Genomic DNA, 12,179 nt, shown 5'->3' on the forward strand with positions numbered 1-12,179 from the left:
TCCCCATGGTCCAGATCCACAAAGGTATTTAGGCTTCTTCACCTGCACGGATCTGAAGAGCCTGAATGCCTTTGTGGATCTGGGCCCATATAACTGGCTAAATGAGACCAACACACACATACACACACCTTGCAGTTTTCTAGTTCCCTGCCCCCACCATGCCCTGGAAAAGCTGCCTACCCCACTCTAACTGGCTAGTGGCCTAGCATGTCTTCACTGTTGGCTTAAGCTCCCTGTCTGGATCAGTTGCTGTTCCTTGCAAATTCTCTCCTATTCCTGCCCTCAATTCCTAATGTGGCCTCTCTCCAAGAGAAGTGTCTAGAAGCGGCAGCAGGGCACAGTGCGGGAGCAGGTAGTGATGGGAGACCTTCCCTCTTCCTTGTCATAACATAGCAAACTCCCTAGTCTGAAAAATTCCTACAGGCTGGCCCTAAATAGTTAACTTTAAGCTTTCTGATCAGGTCTGTAGGTGAACTGAGATAAAAATCAAGCCAATTTCTTTTTCCAATTAATTGATTAGAGCATGTACTGACAGCATGCCTATAAAAGTGGTTGGGCAACAGAACTGCTCAGTTTGCATATGCAACTCTAAAAAGGAATTTAACAAGCTGGAGCTGAAATGTATTAGGCAATTCTACCTTCTTCTCTCCCTCTCTCCAAGTATTATGAGGATTCAGTAGGCAATGGCTATAAAGCCCTTCAAAGATATGATGAAGTAGTGGAATCATCACCACAGCATGTGACAATAAAATCAACTTGATTTTTGTGTTCTAGGCACTACAGTATTCTGTGGTATATGGACTGCACAGAATCAATTCTGACCCTCTCCACTAGTACTCACAGCTGCTCTCTCCATAGCAAATTGTGCTAATATCTTTGATTCCTCACCCCTACCCTATTAAGGTCATTCTCAGACACTCTTCACAGATCAAGGTGAACCAGTAATAACACAGATATCATACAGTTATAACATGCACCACTAAGAAAATATGCTTGATAAGGGAATTAATTCTGACAGCCACCTATCCCATAAGAGGAGTATGCATGTTTTTATACTGTACTCTTTTGATTTTATTTGCCTCTTTATACCTGGTGGTCTGAGTATTTTGTATAGGCACGATTGTATCCACAACTTAACACCAAATGGCAAGAATTAGCTTAGCTTTTTATTTAATCCATAAACACTCACACACTTTATTTACAGAAAAAGGAATATGAGGGATGGGACAGCTTTATGATTTACCCAAAAATCGCACTGCAAGCCCTTGGCAGAGCTGGAAACATAACAGGATCTCTCTACATCCTCTTCCCCTCCCCACCATCACTCTGCCCTGGCTGATTCCTCCTTGTTCTACATCTGGTCTTAAGAAAACCATGAACTTACAGTGTATCCTACAGGCAACTTCTGCCTAGGAACAATCAAGGAAGTCACCCTAAAATGCTGGCCCCCACCTCAGAATAGATTGCACTTCTGTAACTCTTTCCCTCTGGGGATCACCAAGCCCTTCACAAAAATTTGAACCCCATTTTATAGAGGGAAAAAGTCAGGCACAGAGAGGAAGAAAGTTGTTTTAAAGTTACAACCAGTTAGTGTTACAGCTCAGGTGTCCTGACTCCTAATTTTCTGATAGACTAATCTCACTGCTTCGGTGTTAATTACCTGGGCTACTTTGTAAGGGTGACAAAAAAAGAGAAACAGATGGCCCTGCAGGTGAGAAGCAGATTACTTCTTCAAAGGCTGTATCAGACATTCAGCAGCCATTAACAAACTGGGAAGCGAGAAAGCGTCTCTTTCACAGCACAAAAGAATATCCCTTCCTTGTGCATAAGTCCCCCAGTGAGGAAAGACTGTTCAGGCGCCTCACAGAGACCCGTGGTAAAAGTTCTCCTCCTCCTGCTGCTGCTGCTGCTCCGGGAACCGTGTTGCCTTTGGCACAGGGAAGAGTTTGGAAAGTTGCAGACTTTCCTCTTTTGATGGATGAATCTGCTGTTTCAATTCTCTCCGGGACGAAACCACGTAACCGCTTCGCACGGACTTTTCGGGGGACTGCGGGACCACCACAATGGGAGGAGAGAGGCTCAGCCCCTTTCAAGGCGGCTATAAAGCCAGGGCATGCACCCTTCCAAATCACCAGAGCAGAGAGGGGGGATCTCAGGGAAGACTAGCACAGAAATTACCAGGCGAAGACACAGGCAACAAATCCCCCGCTCTCTGGTACAGATCAACCGGGCAGGGCAATCTGAAGAAACTCATGCGCTCCAGCAGAAACTGTAGGAACTCAGGGTGAGCCCGCGAGAGCCTGGAGCCCGCTGAGGGATCCCTAGGGACCTCCCGGGTCTCTGGGGAAGCGCACGAGGGAGGCTCCTAGACGGTTCAGGTGCTGACTGAGCCAGTGTCTGGGCTGGACGGAGATTCCCCCCCCCCCCCGACGGCGTAGGGGTCACAAGAGGCTCCTAAGGCTCTTCCTCAGGCCCGGTGGCCAGCACCCAGCGCTGGGCGGGAGCCGCGCCATGGCCACAGGAGGGGAGAGGAGCGGCAGCCCCGGGGAGCCGGCCGCCTGGCTCAAGGACACAGCCCGGCCCGCCTTGCTCCTGGCCAGCGCCTTCTTCCTCTGCCTGTGGGCCAGGCAGCGCCTGAGGCCGCAGCGCGGGAGCCCGCCCGGTCCCTTCGCCTGGCCGCTGCTGGGCAACGTGCTGCAGCTGGGCCGCCTGCCCCACCTCACCTTCTGCCGGATGGCCCAGCGCTACGGCGACGTCTTCCAGCTGCGGCTGGGCCGGCGGCCCGTGGTGGTGCTCAACGGGGAGGCGACCATCCGCCAGGCCCTGGTGCGGCAGGGCGCCCAGTTCGCCGGCCGCCCCGACTTCCCCTCCTTCCGCCTGGTGTCGGGCGGGCGCAGCATGGCCTTCGGCCGCTACAGCCCGCGCTGGCTCGCCCACCGCCGCCTGGCCCACGCCAGCCTGCGCGCCTTCTCCACCGCCAGCGGCCACAGCCGGCGCCTGCTGGAGCAGCACGTGGCGGCGGAGGCGCGGGAACTGATCCGCGGCTTCCTGCGGCGCGGCGCGGGCGGCGCCTACTTCGACCCCTGCCCGCTCTTCACCGTGGCCAACGCCAACGTGATCTGCGCCCTGTGCTTCGGCCAGCGCTACGGGCACGACGACGGCGAGTTCCGGGCGCTGCTGGGCCGCAACGACAAGTTCGGGCAGACGGTGGGGGCGGGCAGCCTGGTGGACGTGCTGCCCTGGCTGCAGCGCTTCCCCAACCCCGTGCGCAGCGTCTTCCGCGACTTCCAGGCGCTCAACCAGGAGCTGCACGACTTCGTCAAGGCCAAGGTGGCCCAGCACCGGCGCACCTACGACCCGGGGCTCACCCGCGACATCAGCGACGCCGTCATCGGCCAAATCGAGCAGGGCGACGGCAGCCGGGCGCCGGGGGGGCTCAGCCCGGACTACGTGGAGGGCACCATGACCGACATCTTCGGGGCCGGCCAGGACACCACTTCCACCGCCCTCTGCTGGGTCCTGCTGCTGCTGCTCAAGCACCCGCACCTCCAGCGCCAGCTGCAGGCCGAGCTGGACCGCGTGGTGGGCCGGGCCCGGCTGCCCACTGTCGAGGACCGCAGCTGCTTGCCCTACCTGGAAGCCTTCATCTACGAGACGCTGCGCTTCAGCAGCTTCGTGCCGGTCACCATCCCGCACGCCACCACCGCCGACGTGGAGCTGCAGGGCTTCCGCATCCCCAAGGACACGGTGGTCTTCGTCAACCAGTGGTCGGTCAACCACGACCGGCACAAGTGGAAGGACCCGCATGTCTTCGACCCGGCCCGCTTCCTGGACCAGGAGCAGAAGCTGGACCGGGACCTGACGTGCGGCGTCATGATCTTCTCCATCGGCCAGAGGCGGTGCATCGGCGACCAGCTTTCCAAGCTCCAGATCTTCCTCTTCACCGCCATCCTCCTGCACCAGTGCATCTTCGAGTCCAACCCGGCCGAGCGGCTCACCATGGACTGCGTGCACGGGCTGGCGCTCAAACCCCTGCCCTTCACCGTCTCTGTGAAAAGAAGAGACGCCCCCCAGGGCTGCCTGCCCGCCGATGCCCTGTGAAGAACCACCCTCCTCCCCAGCCCTCGGGGTGCTGCGCGGGGCTCGCCAGCGGCGCCCCCCTCGCTGCGCCTATAGCCAGTGCCAGCGGCAGCGCGCTCCGCATAGCTTTAGGTAGGCTCGGCGCTTGCTCGAGGCGTTTTCTCCCCCGCGCAGGGCAGTTACTCCCCTTCCCGGGAAAGTCGGAAGCCCCTTGGGGTGAATTTCTGTCCCCTCCAGCCGGGAGGAGGGAACAGAGACTCCGGCTCCGAGCTCCTGGACAGCGATCCTTTCTGCCCACTGCTCCCCACTTGCCTGCTTGCGCCGGGAGTTCAGCCCCGACTCCCAAGCAGCTTCAGTCCGTTTGGGATTGGTGGAGCCAGGGGCGCGGTAGTCACGCTCCTGCCTTCCTTTTGGCGGGTCGCGAGGCGCAGCGATTCTCGCCCTCTAAAGATCGGACGCATCCGCTATCCCGCAAGGGGCAAGGGGAAAGCTGACCCGGCGTGTGTGTGGCCGGGGTCTGAGGCAAGACGGACGGAGTGGCTGAAAAGAAGCGCTGTCTTTGCGAACCGCCCGAGTTACTGACACAGACGGGGCTGCGCGCTCGCACTGTCCCCTGTACGGTGCCCGTGGGAGTGTCAAGCACCCGGCTAGAGCTGCCTCCGCAAACCTACCAGCGGGCAGTCGGGCGCTCACTCGCATTCCCATTGGGGCAGCGAGCTCGTTCCCCCGGCCCTGCAGTCTACAGTGGAATTCGGCCGGGTATGAAATGGTTGGGACCATTTGCCGGGAGCCTCGCCCGAAGTCGTGTTCGGACACGGTAGGAGCCCCATGCCCCTAAGCAGCGTGGCCCGCGGCCAGCTTCGGCTGCCTCCCGCCTGCGCCCTCCGTACGAAGAGCGGCTGGGCTGTTTCCTGCAGGGCTCGGATACAAAGAGGTGAAAGTCATCCTTGCCGAACGCCAGCGGGCTGCCAGGTGCTTTAGCCTTCCGCTGAGTCACTGAGCGGGGAACAAGTGTGTGTCTAGCTAGTCCCGCTGACTTACACTCTCGGCAGGAGGCATTTCAAGAGGAGTAGCATTTCCTTCCCGGCAACTTCCCCTCTGCCTGCCAAACACAGCAGTTTGGAAAGCTTTTAGCTTATCTAGACAGCGCTGCATACTCTCTGGTATTTTACAACCCAGCAGTCTCTCTCCCTGTTAGCTTTGGACACACACATATATTTGCCTATGGTACTTCTATGTGTTATTCTTTTCTAATATGAATCATTTCCGTTTTAATTCATGGAAGAACAAAATTTGACTTGTCCCTTTTCAATAAAATATCTTTGGCACAATGATATTGCATTGCTGCTTTTGTTGGTTGGGAGAGAGAAGCAGGGTGAGTAGTATTTGTGCCCAGTTTCCTTGCTCTGCAGGGGTACCCTAATCTTGGCCTCAGATAGCTAACAGAAAAATCCTCCATCAAATAGCAATGAGGCAGGTAGGTGTGTGTGAGTAGCATTTTCTGATTCCTCCTGCCCCTTGAAACAGCAGGAAGCACATGGGTTGTGTGTAATGGATGCCAGACATAGCCTGCCCCCAGTTAGCATGACTTGATATTCCCAACATCTCTGGAAGAGCATATGCTACCCTACAGTGGGAGAGAGTGTGGCGTGAGGGCAAGGCGATCCAGCTATTATGGATAGGGCCCTACCAAATTCATGGTCCACTTTGATGAATTTAAAGGTCATAAGCTTTTTCAAATCCTCAGTTTCACTGTTTCAAATATTTACATCTGAAATTTCATGTGTTGATAACCAGGGGGATTGTAACCCCAAAGAGGGTTGGGGGAGGGGTTTGTGCTGCTACTGACAGGCGCTGGTTCAGAGCTGAGCAGGCAGGACAGACAAATGGGTCACAAGGTATGGTGAACACATCATTTTGGGGAAGGCAAGACCAGCCTTATGGGTGAGCAACTGCCCCTGGGCCCCACCCACCCAAGGTCCCTTTAGCCCCCCCATGCAATGGGCCTAGAGCCAGGGCTGAGGGCAAGGACACCTGACCATTTGTAGAAGCGGGGGTGCCACTGGTGTCAGAAATTAGGCTTGGGGCCAGGCCTCCCCACTTCCTAACATGGGTGCAGTTTGGGGGTAGGTGCAGCAGTACTCCCCAAACAGCAAAACTTGGGCAAGTGCAGAGCAATGCCAACAGGCTGCATTTCACGGAGGTGTTGCTCCACCCCCAAACTGCAGGGGCTGTGCTTTGCAGTGCTCCCCTGCCATGAAGCATGGCTGCTACTGGCCCTGCCTGCCACCCCAAACTATGTCACATTAAAAAGTGGGGAGCATGGCCGCCAGCCAGAGCCCTCCCAGCTACAACACCATTGGCTTGGGCCAACCCAGCTGGGGGCTCCTACCATGTGCCAAGCTGCAGCGGCTAGTCCCAGCAGGGATGAGGAGAAATGGGACTTCCTTTTCCCATGTATGGACCACTTGTGAGCCTAGTCACCCACCTCCAGGTGCTGCCCCCATCTGTTAGAAGTTCTGTGGCTCTTACTTGTGCAGTAACCCCCCTCTCTCTGTGAGTGGGAAGCAATAGGAGCAGCAAGCAGGGTGGGAGTGCAGACCTTCTTGAAGATGGGGGAGGTTCCCAAAGGTGGATCTGTCCCAACCCAGGGAGCAACCTGTGCAGAGGAGAAAGTCCTAGCCCTCCCCACCCCCTGCCAGCACTAGCAGCTAGAGCCTGATACATGGTAGGAGCCCTGGTTGGGGTGCCCCAGCTCTTCCCCCAGGGGTGACACATGACTTCCATATTTGGGGAAGCTGGACATGAGCACAGGAAGCTCCATAGAAATGGGAGGGGCTGCCAGCACCTGGATTGTGTCCCCCTTATCCTGCTCAGCCCACAAGGCCCCTGCCACTCATGCCTCTTCGCCCCTCCTGCTGGCTGCCCATGCCACATTTGTCCCCTTTCCCAATACTCCCACCCACTACTCACGTCTCTTCACCCCCTCCCCTAATGACCGCTGCTGCTTGTGCCTTTTTGCTCCTTCCCCACAAGGAACTTCCCCTCCCCCCACTGCCTGCCACTCAGACCCCTCCAAGCTCCTTCCCAGGATGCCAAGGAATGCTGTGGGGAAGAGGGGAAGGCTTGGGGGAAGAAGCAGAGCAAGAGCAGGCCTCTGGGAAAGATGCAGCGGGTGTCAGGAAAAGAAGCAACATGGGTGAGACCATGGTGGAAGAAGATTAAGTGTGGGGGGAGGAACTTGGGAAGAGTATTGCCCAAGCACCCTTTCAGCAATGGCTGCACCACAGAGATGGTGGGCAGGTGTGCCTTCAGAGGGAGGTACACTTCATCTTGTTTGGGGACTCTTAGCTACCCTGACCTCTTATACCCGCCTCCTATACTTGCCCCTCCCAAGCAAATTTCCCAATGGAGGCCAGATTTAGTGGCCCATGATGCATTTTTCAGAGCTGTGAATTTGATAGGGCCCTCCCTATTTATGGAGCATCTTCGGTGAGCAGGTGGCATTGTACAAAGCTAAGATGATAGGGTCTGTGCTTGAGGGGCTGTGATTTTGCTGAGACAGACAAAATTATGTGAGGACCCAGGTTTGTGGCAGAGAGGAAATTATGAAGTGTACATCTGTTGCCATTCATGCAATCAACCTATTTTAAGAATGTGAAGAAGAGAAGGGGCTGTTAGCTGCTGTCGAAGAGGGTCTTTTTCGAGTTCACAGGGCAGCACTGAAGAAGGCACAAGTGAAAAGCAGGAGACTAGAAAGTGGGAGATGGGGGAAATGACTTCTAGGCCAGTGATACTCTAAGTTTTATGAATCAAAAGTGGGGCTGTGGGTACATCTACACTCCAGCACTATTTCAGGGTACCTCCAGCATCCCAAAATAGCTATTTCTTGTCTTTTAAATAAGCTCATTATTTCAAAATAGCTTTCGAAATAACAGGTTGGTAGTCTGATGTCCCTGTAAACCTCGTTCCATGAGGAGTAAGGGACATTTCAGAATAGTAGTTTATTTCAAAATACACTCAAAATAAGCTATGTGATTTGTGTAGCTCAAATTGTGTAGCTTATTTCAAGCTACGGGTGTAGTGTAGCCACACCCTGTAATGGGTGTCCTGGTTACTCACAGACAGGGCTGGCCCAAGCCCTTTTGGTGCCCTGGGCCCGGGCGTGCGGCGCTGCCCCCAGGCACAGGGCGCATGTGCAGGCCCGCCCCCGGGGCGCACGGCGCATGTGCTGCCCAACCTGGCCCGGCCAGCGCTGCTAGCGCACACGCTGGGCCGTGCATGGCCCCACAGCCGTAGGGGCAAGGGCGCTGCTGTCCCGCGCTGCGGGGCCGGCGCTGCGGGAGCCGGGCGCGTGGCTCCTGATGGCAGCTGTAAGGGATGCTGTGTGCCCCTTACAGCTGCCATCAGGTGCCCCCGTGGGTTGGTGCCCTGGGCAGCTGCCCAGCTCGCCCATGCCTCTGTCCGGCCCTGCTCACAGCATGTGATATTAAAACACTATGTGATTTCATTATTAACTAATCTAATTTGTTAACAACCATACTTTTACTATGATATTAAATTATCAACTTTCACTATGCTATTAACATTTGTTGTGAGAATTATACATACACATGATAGTAAATGAAACAAAGAATTCACGCTACTGAGGATCTTTTGGGTAATGTTGGTCACTAATTTGGCTCCTGAACCACTGAGGTCTGAGAATCACTGCCCTAGCATGTGGCCTGGATTCTTCACAGCAAGGGCTGAACTTACTGTTCTTGAAGGGGAAATCAGGTTTCTCTCCAAAGGCATAGCAGGTTATCCTGTTAACCAGAAGATTCATGTGATTAAAGTGACTGTGTCTTACTTATAGATATTGAGAGTAACTTGCTACTTGAGAAAGTTATAATAGCACTGTTGAGGGCTGAGAAGTTAGCTCTGTTGTTCTAGTCATCAAGCAGCTACACATTGGAACCTACACACCTCCAAGACAGAGAGCTGCCTCAGCGGGAGAAACAGACATATACACATACAGCTCATGATTATATATTCCACCAGTGCCAGCCCACTGGGGGTTCCACACAGGGATAGTACTGCCCCACACTAAAACAGGCAGTTTCTTATAATAAAAAGGAAATAGGGGGCCCCTGGAGGTGCTCAGGGCCCTTAGCAATTGTCTAATTAGATCTACCACAGGCTCTGTACCCTAGCAGCTCCAGCCCTGTGACTGCTGGAGAGAACCAGCAGGTCTCCTAGTATTGGCTCTCTTTAAGTACACTCACTGGTCTCCACTAGGAATATGTCCAGAATAAGTTCATAGATGTTTTCCGAAAATGTGTTCGCAAACCCATCTTATGTGGTTTAAAATTCTAGTTCATATAACTTATCCTGGCTACACTGGTCATTTGCTGAGCATGCAAGTGTCTATTTTAACTTCTGAACAAGTAGCAAGCTGTTTCTCTAGTTTATTTGAGAGGACATGAGTTTGGTCCAGACTGATAATGTGATTTCCTGCAGAATCTCCCTCTTACAGAGATGATCTTTCAGCCAAAGTTTCACTGTCTTGTAGGTTGTGTGGAAGAGAATGGGCTTCAAGTAAGCACTCCATTCCTGGTGACAAGTGAAAAGTAGGAGGTACACAAGTGACTCACCTTCTTCAACTCACGCCAGGGTCTGTAAGAACTTTGTTCCATCTTGCCCTGTGTTCTATGCAAGCTAGACTTAAAAATGTATTTGTAACCATTTTTAATCACTTAATCTGTGCTGTGAGGCACTGTATAAACACAGAACAAAAAAACAGTCCCTATCCCAGGAACTTAAAATGTAAGGATAAAGTTCAGAAAGAATCTTTAAAACCTCTGAAAAGGACCCAAAAAAGCTTTTTCTGTGTGTAAGTGTCATTATGTTAAAGTTGGATGCTTTGGCCCTTCCTGGTGCTGATCATTCTCCCAATTCTGTTAATGACTGAAACCCTCAGGCAGACCTGCCTACCCTACAACTCCTCATTGGTGCAGGCAGCTCCCCATCCTCCCACAAGATGTCTCCATCCTTTCTAACTGTCCAGGGGCATGTCTACACTAGGATACTATTTTGAAATAAATACATTCGACTTAACTCCTGATCTTACAAAATCAAAATAGCATGTCCTCATTTCAGGGAACTAGTCTGAGGCAGGCTCCCTTAATGAGAATGCGCTACCTTAATGTAGAGCCCCAAGAAGCACTGGGGAGTAATTAGTTCAAATTACTCTGGTGAGTAATTATTTCAGTTAGCAGCACCGGAGCTATTCAAAATAATTTCAAAATAATAATTATTATGAGTGTTATTCACCAAGAAAAGCAGGAGTACAGGTTTTGAAATAAGCAGCCCATTATTTCGAAATAACAGGCTTGGTAATGTGGATGCCCCACTTATAAATTCGACCTAGGAGGGGTTAGTTCAAAATAATGCCCTAATGTAGACCAGGGCCAAGAGGGTATGGATGATGCTGATCCTTCTTTCCCTTCCCCTGCCAGTTACTCAGCGCACACACCATTCCATTCTGCAATGAAATACACAGAATGAGCTGGGCAGGAGAGGAGCCTAGAGAAGTGGGGAAGTCAGCTCTTAATGTCTTCTGTTCCCTCCATCCCCTTATGGAACTAAATCTCTGAAGACAAAAACAGGGAGGGGAGGAATAGAGAAGATATAGAAGGAAATCTAAGATTCTCCGTAACTTTAAGTCTTTAAATTAAAATTTGAGGGCTTTAGTACCTCTGCCAGAGGTCAGGAGTGGGTGGGTGAAGTTCTGGGGCCTGTAACTATGCAGGAAGCCAGACTAGGTGATCATGATGGTCCTTTCTAGCCTTAAAGCAGCAGAAGCACCCTAACAGTGGATGTGGGAGAGCACTATAGGTACTTGAAATGTGGCCCTATATCTATCCTGCCCCAAGTCCTCACCCACCCCTTCCTTTAAGATCCCACCCTGTAACAATATGGTTTTTCTGTAACCATGTTGGAAGGCCTGTAGCCATATTGGTAGGCCTGAACTAAAGCCTTCTTCTGCAGTCAGACTGAAGAGGGCAGCCATTAGCTGTAAAGCCTGGAGTCACATACTCACATTCCATCTACAGTAAATTGCATTAAAATAGTGTCAAACTAAGCTGTGAGAAGGTGACCTTGTCCTAATGGCCCCCACTATCATCAGATAAAGAAACCAATCTCAAGATGGGTAAAGAAAACTTAACAGCATTTTGTCTGGAAAAAATTGCTTATCAATAGTTGAGGTTGTGGAATCCTCATTCTATGATTATTGTCCTCACACTTTCCTATTATTTGTCTGCGTGATCTCGGTCTGGTTTGTAACTGTTTCTGTCTTCTATATAATTAATTTTGCTAGGTGTAAATCAACCAAGGCGGTGGGGTATGATTGGGTAGGTATTTCTGTTACAGTATGTTATGATAGGTTAGTAAAATTATACTAAAATAATTGGTTAAGGTATAGCTAAGCAGGACTCAAGTTTCACTATAAACTGGGGTCCAAGAAGGAGACCAGCTATAAGAGCAACAGGGAAACAAGAACGGGAAGGAAGACCAAGAAGAAGAGGGAAGATCTGGAAGAACTTACCTCCAAGATCCAGCCTTAGACCAGAGCTGCCAGGATATTTCTGCATGACCGTGACGTGCAGCAACTAAGATCCAGAGAGACTGATCTTGCCTGGCCAACAGGGGAAGTCTGCTTGCCTGTATCAGGATTGGTGAGCATGACACTGTGTGCTTAGAATGTGTATTCTGCTTGCTTGGGAATAGTCAATAAATAGAGAATGAGAATATTACTGTGTGAGGCTCTTTCCATGGCAAAAGATCCTGCAAACCCGCAGGAAGTTCCACCCTGAGCCCTAGGAATTGGGTAAGGGTGGCTGTGTAAATTAACAGGGTTGCACCTTGAGCCCTAGGAACTGGGTAAAGGTGTGTCCCCCTAAAGTGCGGAAGGGATAGAGAAATTTGTGAGGGTAACAACCCCTGCACCACCTCTTCCTCTGAGGCCTGTTCCCATGCTGCCTCTGCCCCCCAAAAACCCACCTCTCCTTTACTCCTCTCTGCCCTTCCCTCCCATTCTGTGTCCTTATGACTGG

At 52.2% G+C, this 12,179-nt stretch overlaps 1 pseudogene; it reads left to right on the forward strand.

Annotated features, from left to right (window-relative positions):
- The first annotated feature begins 1,387 nt into the window (after positions 1-1,387).
- On the forward strand, positions 1,388-4,250 carry LOC102451917 (cytochrome P450 1B1 pseudogene; annotated as a pseudogene).
- Positions 4,251-12,179: the final 7,929 nt, after the last annotated feature.

This window comes from Pelodiscus sinensis, chromosome 4 (genome assembly GCF_049634645.1).
Source record: "Pelodiscus sinensis isolate JC-2024 chromosome 4, ASM4963464v1, whole genome shotgun sequence".
NCBI lineage: Eukaryota > Metazoa > Chordata > Testudines > Trionychidae > Pelodiscus > Pelodiscus sinensis.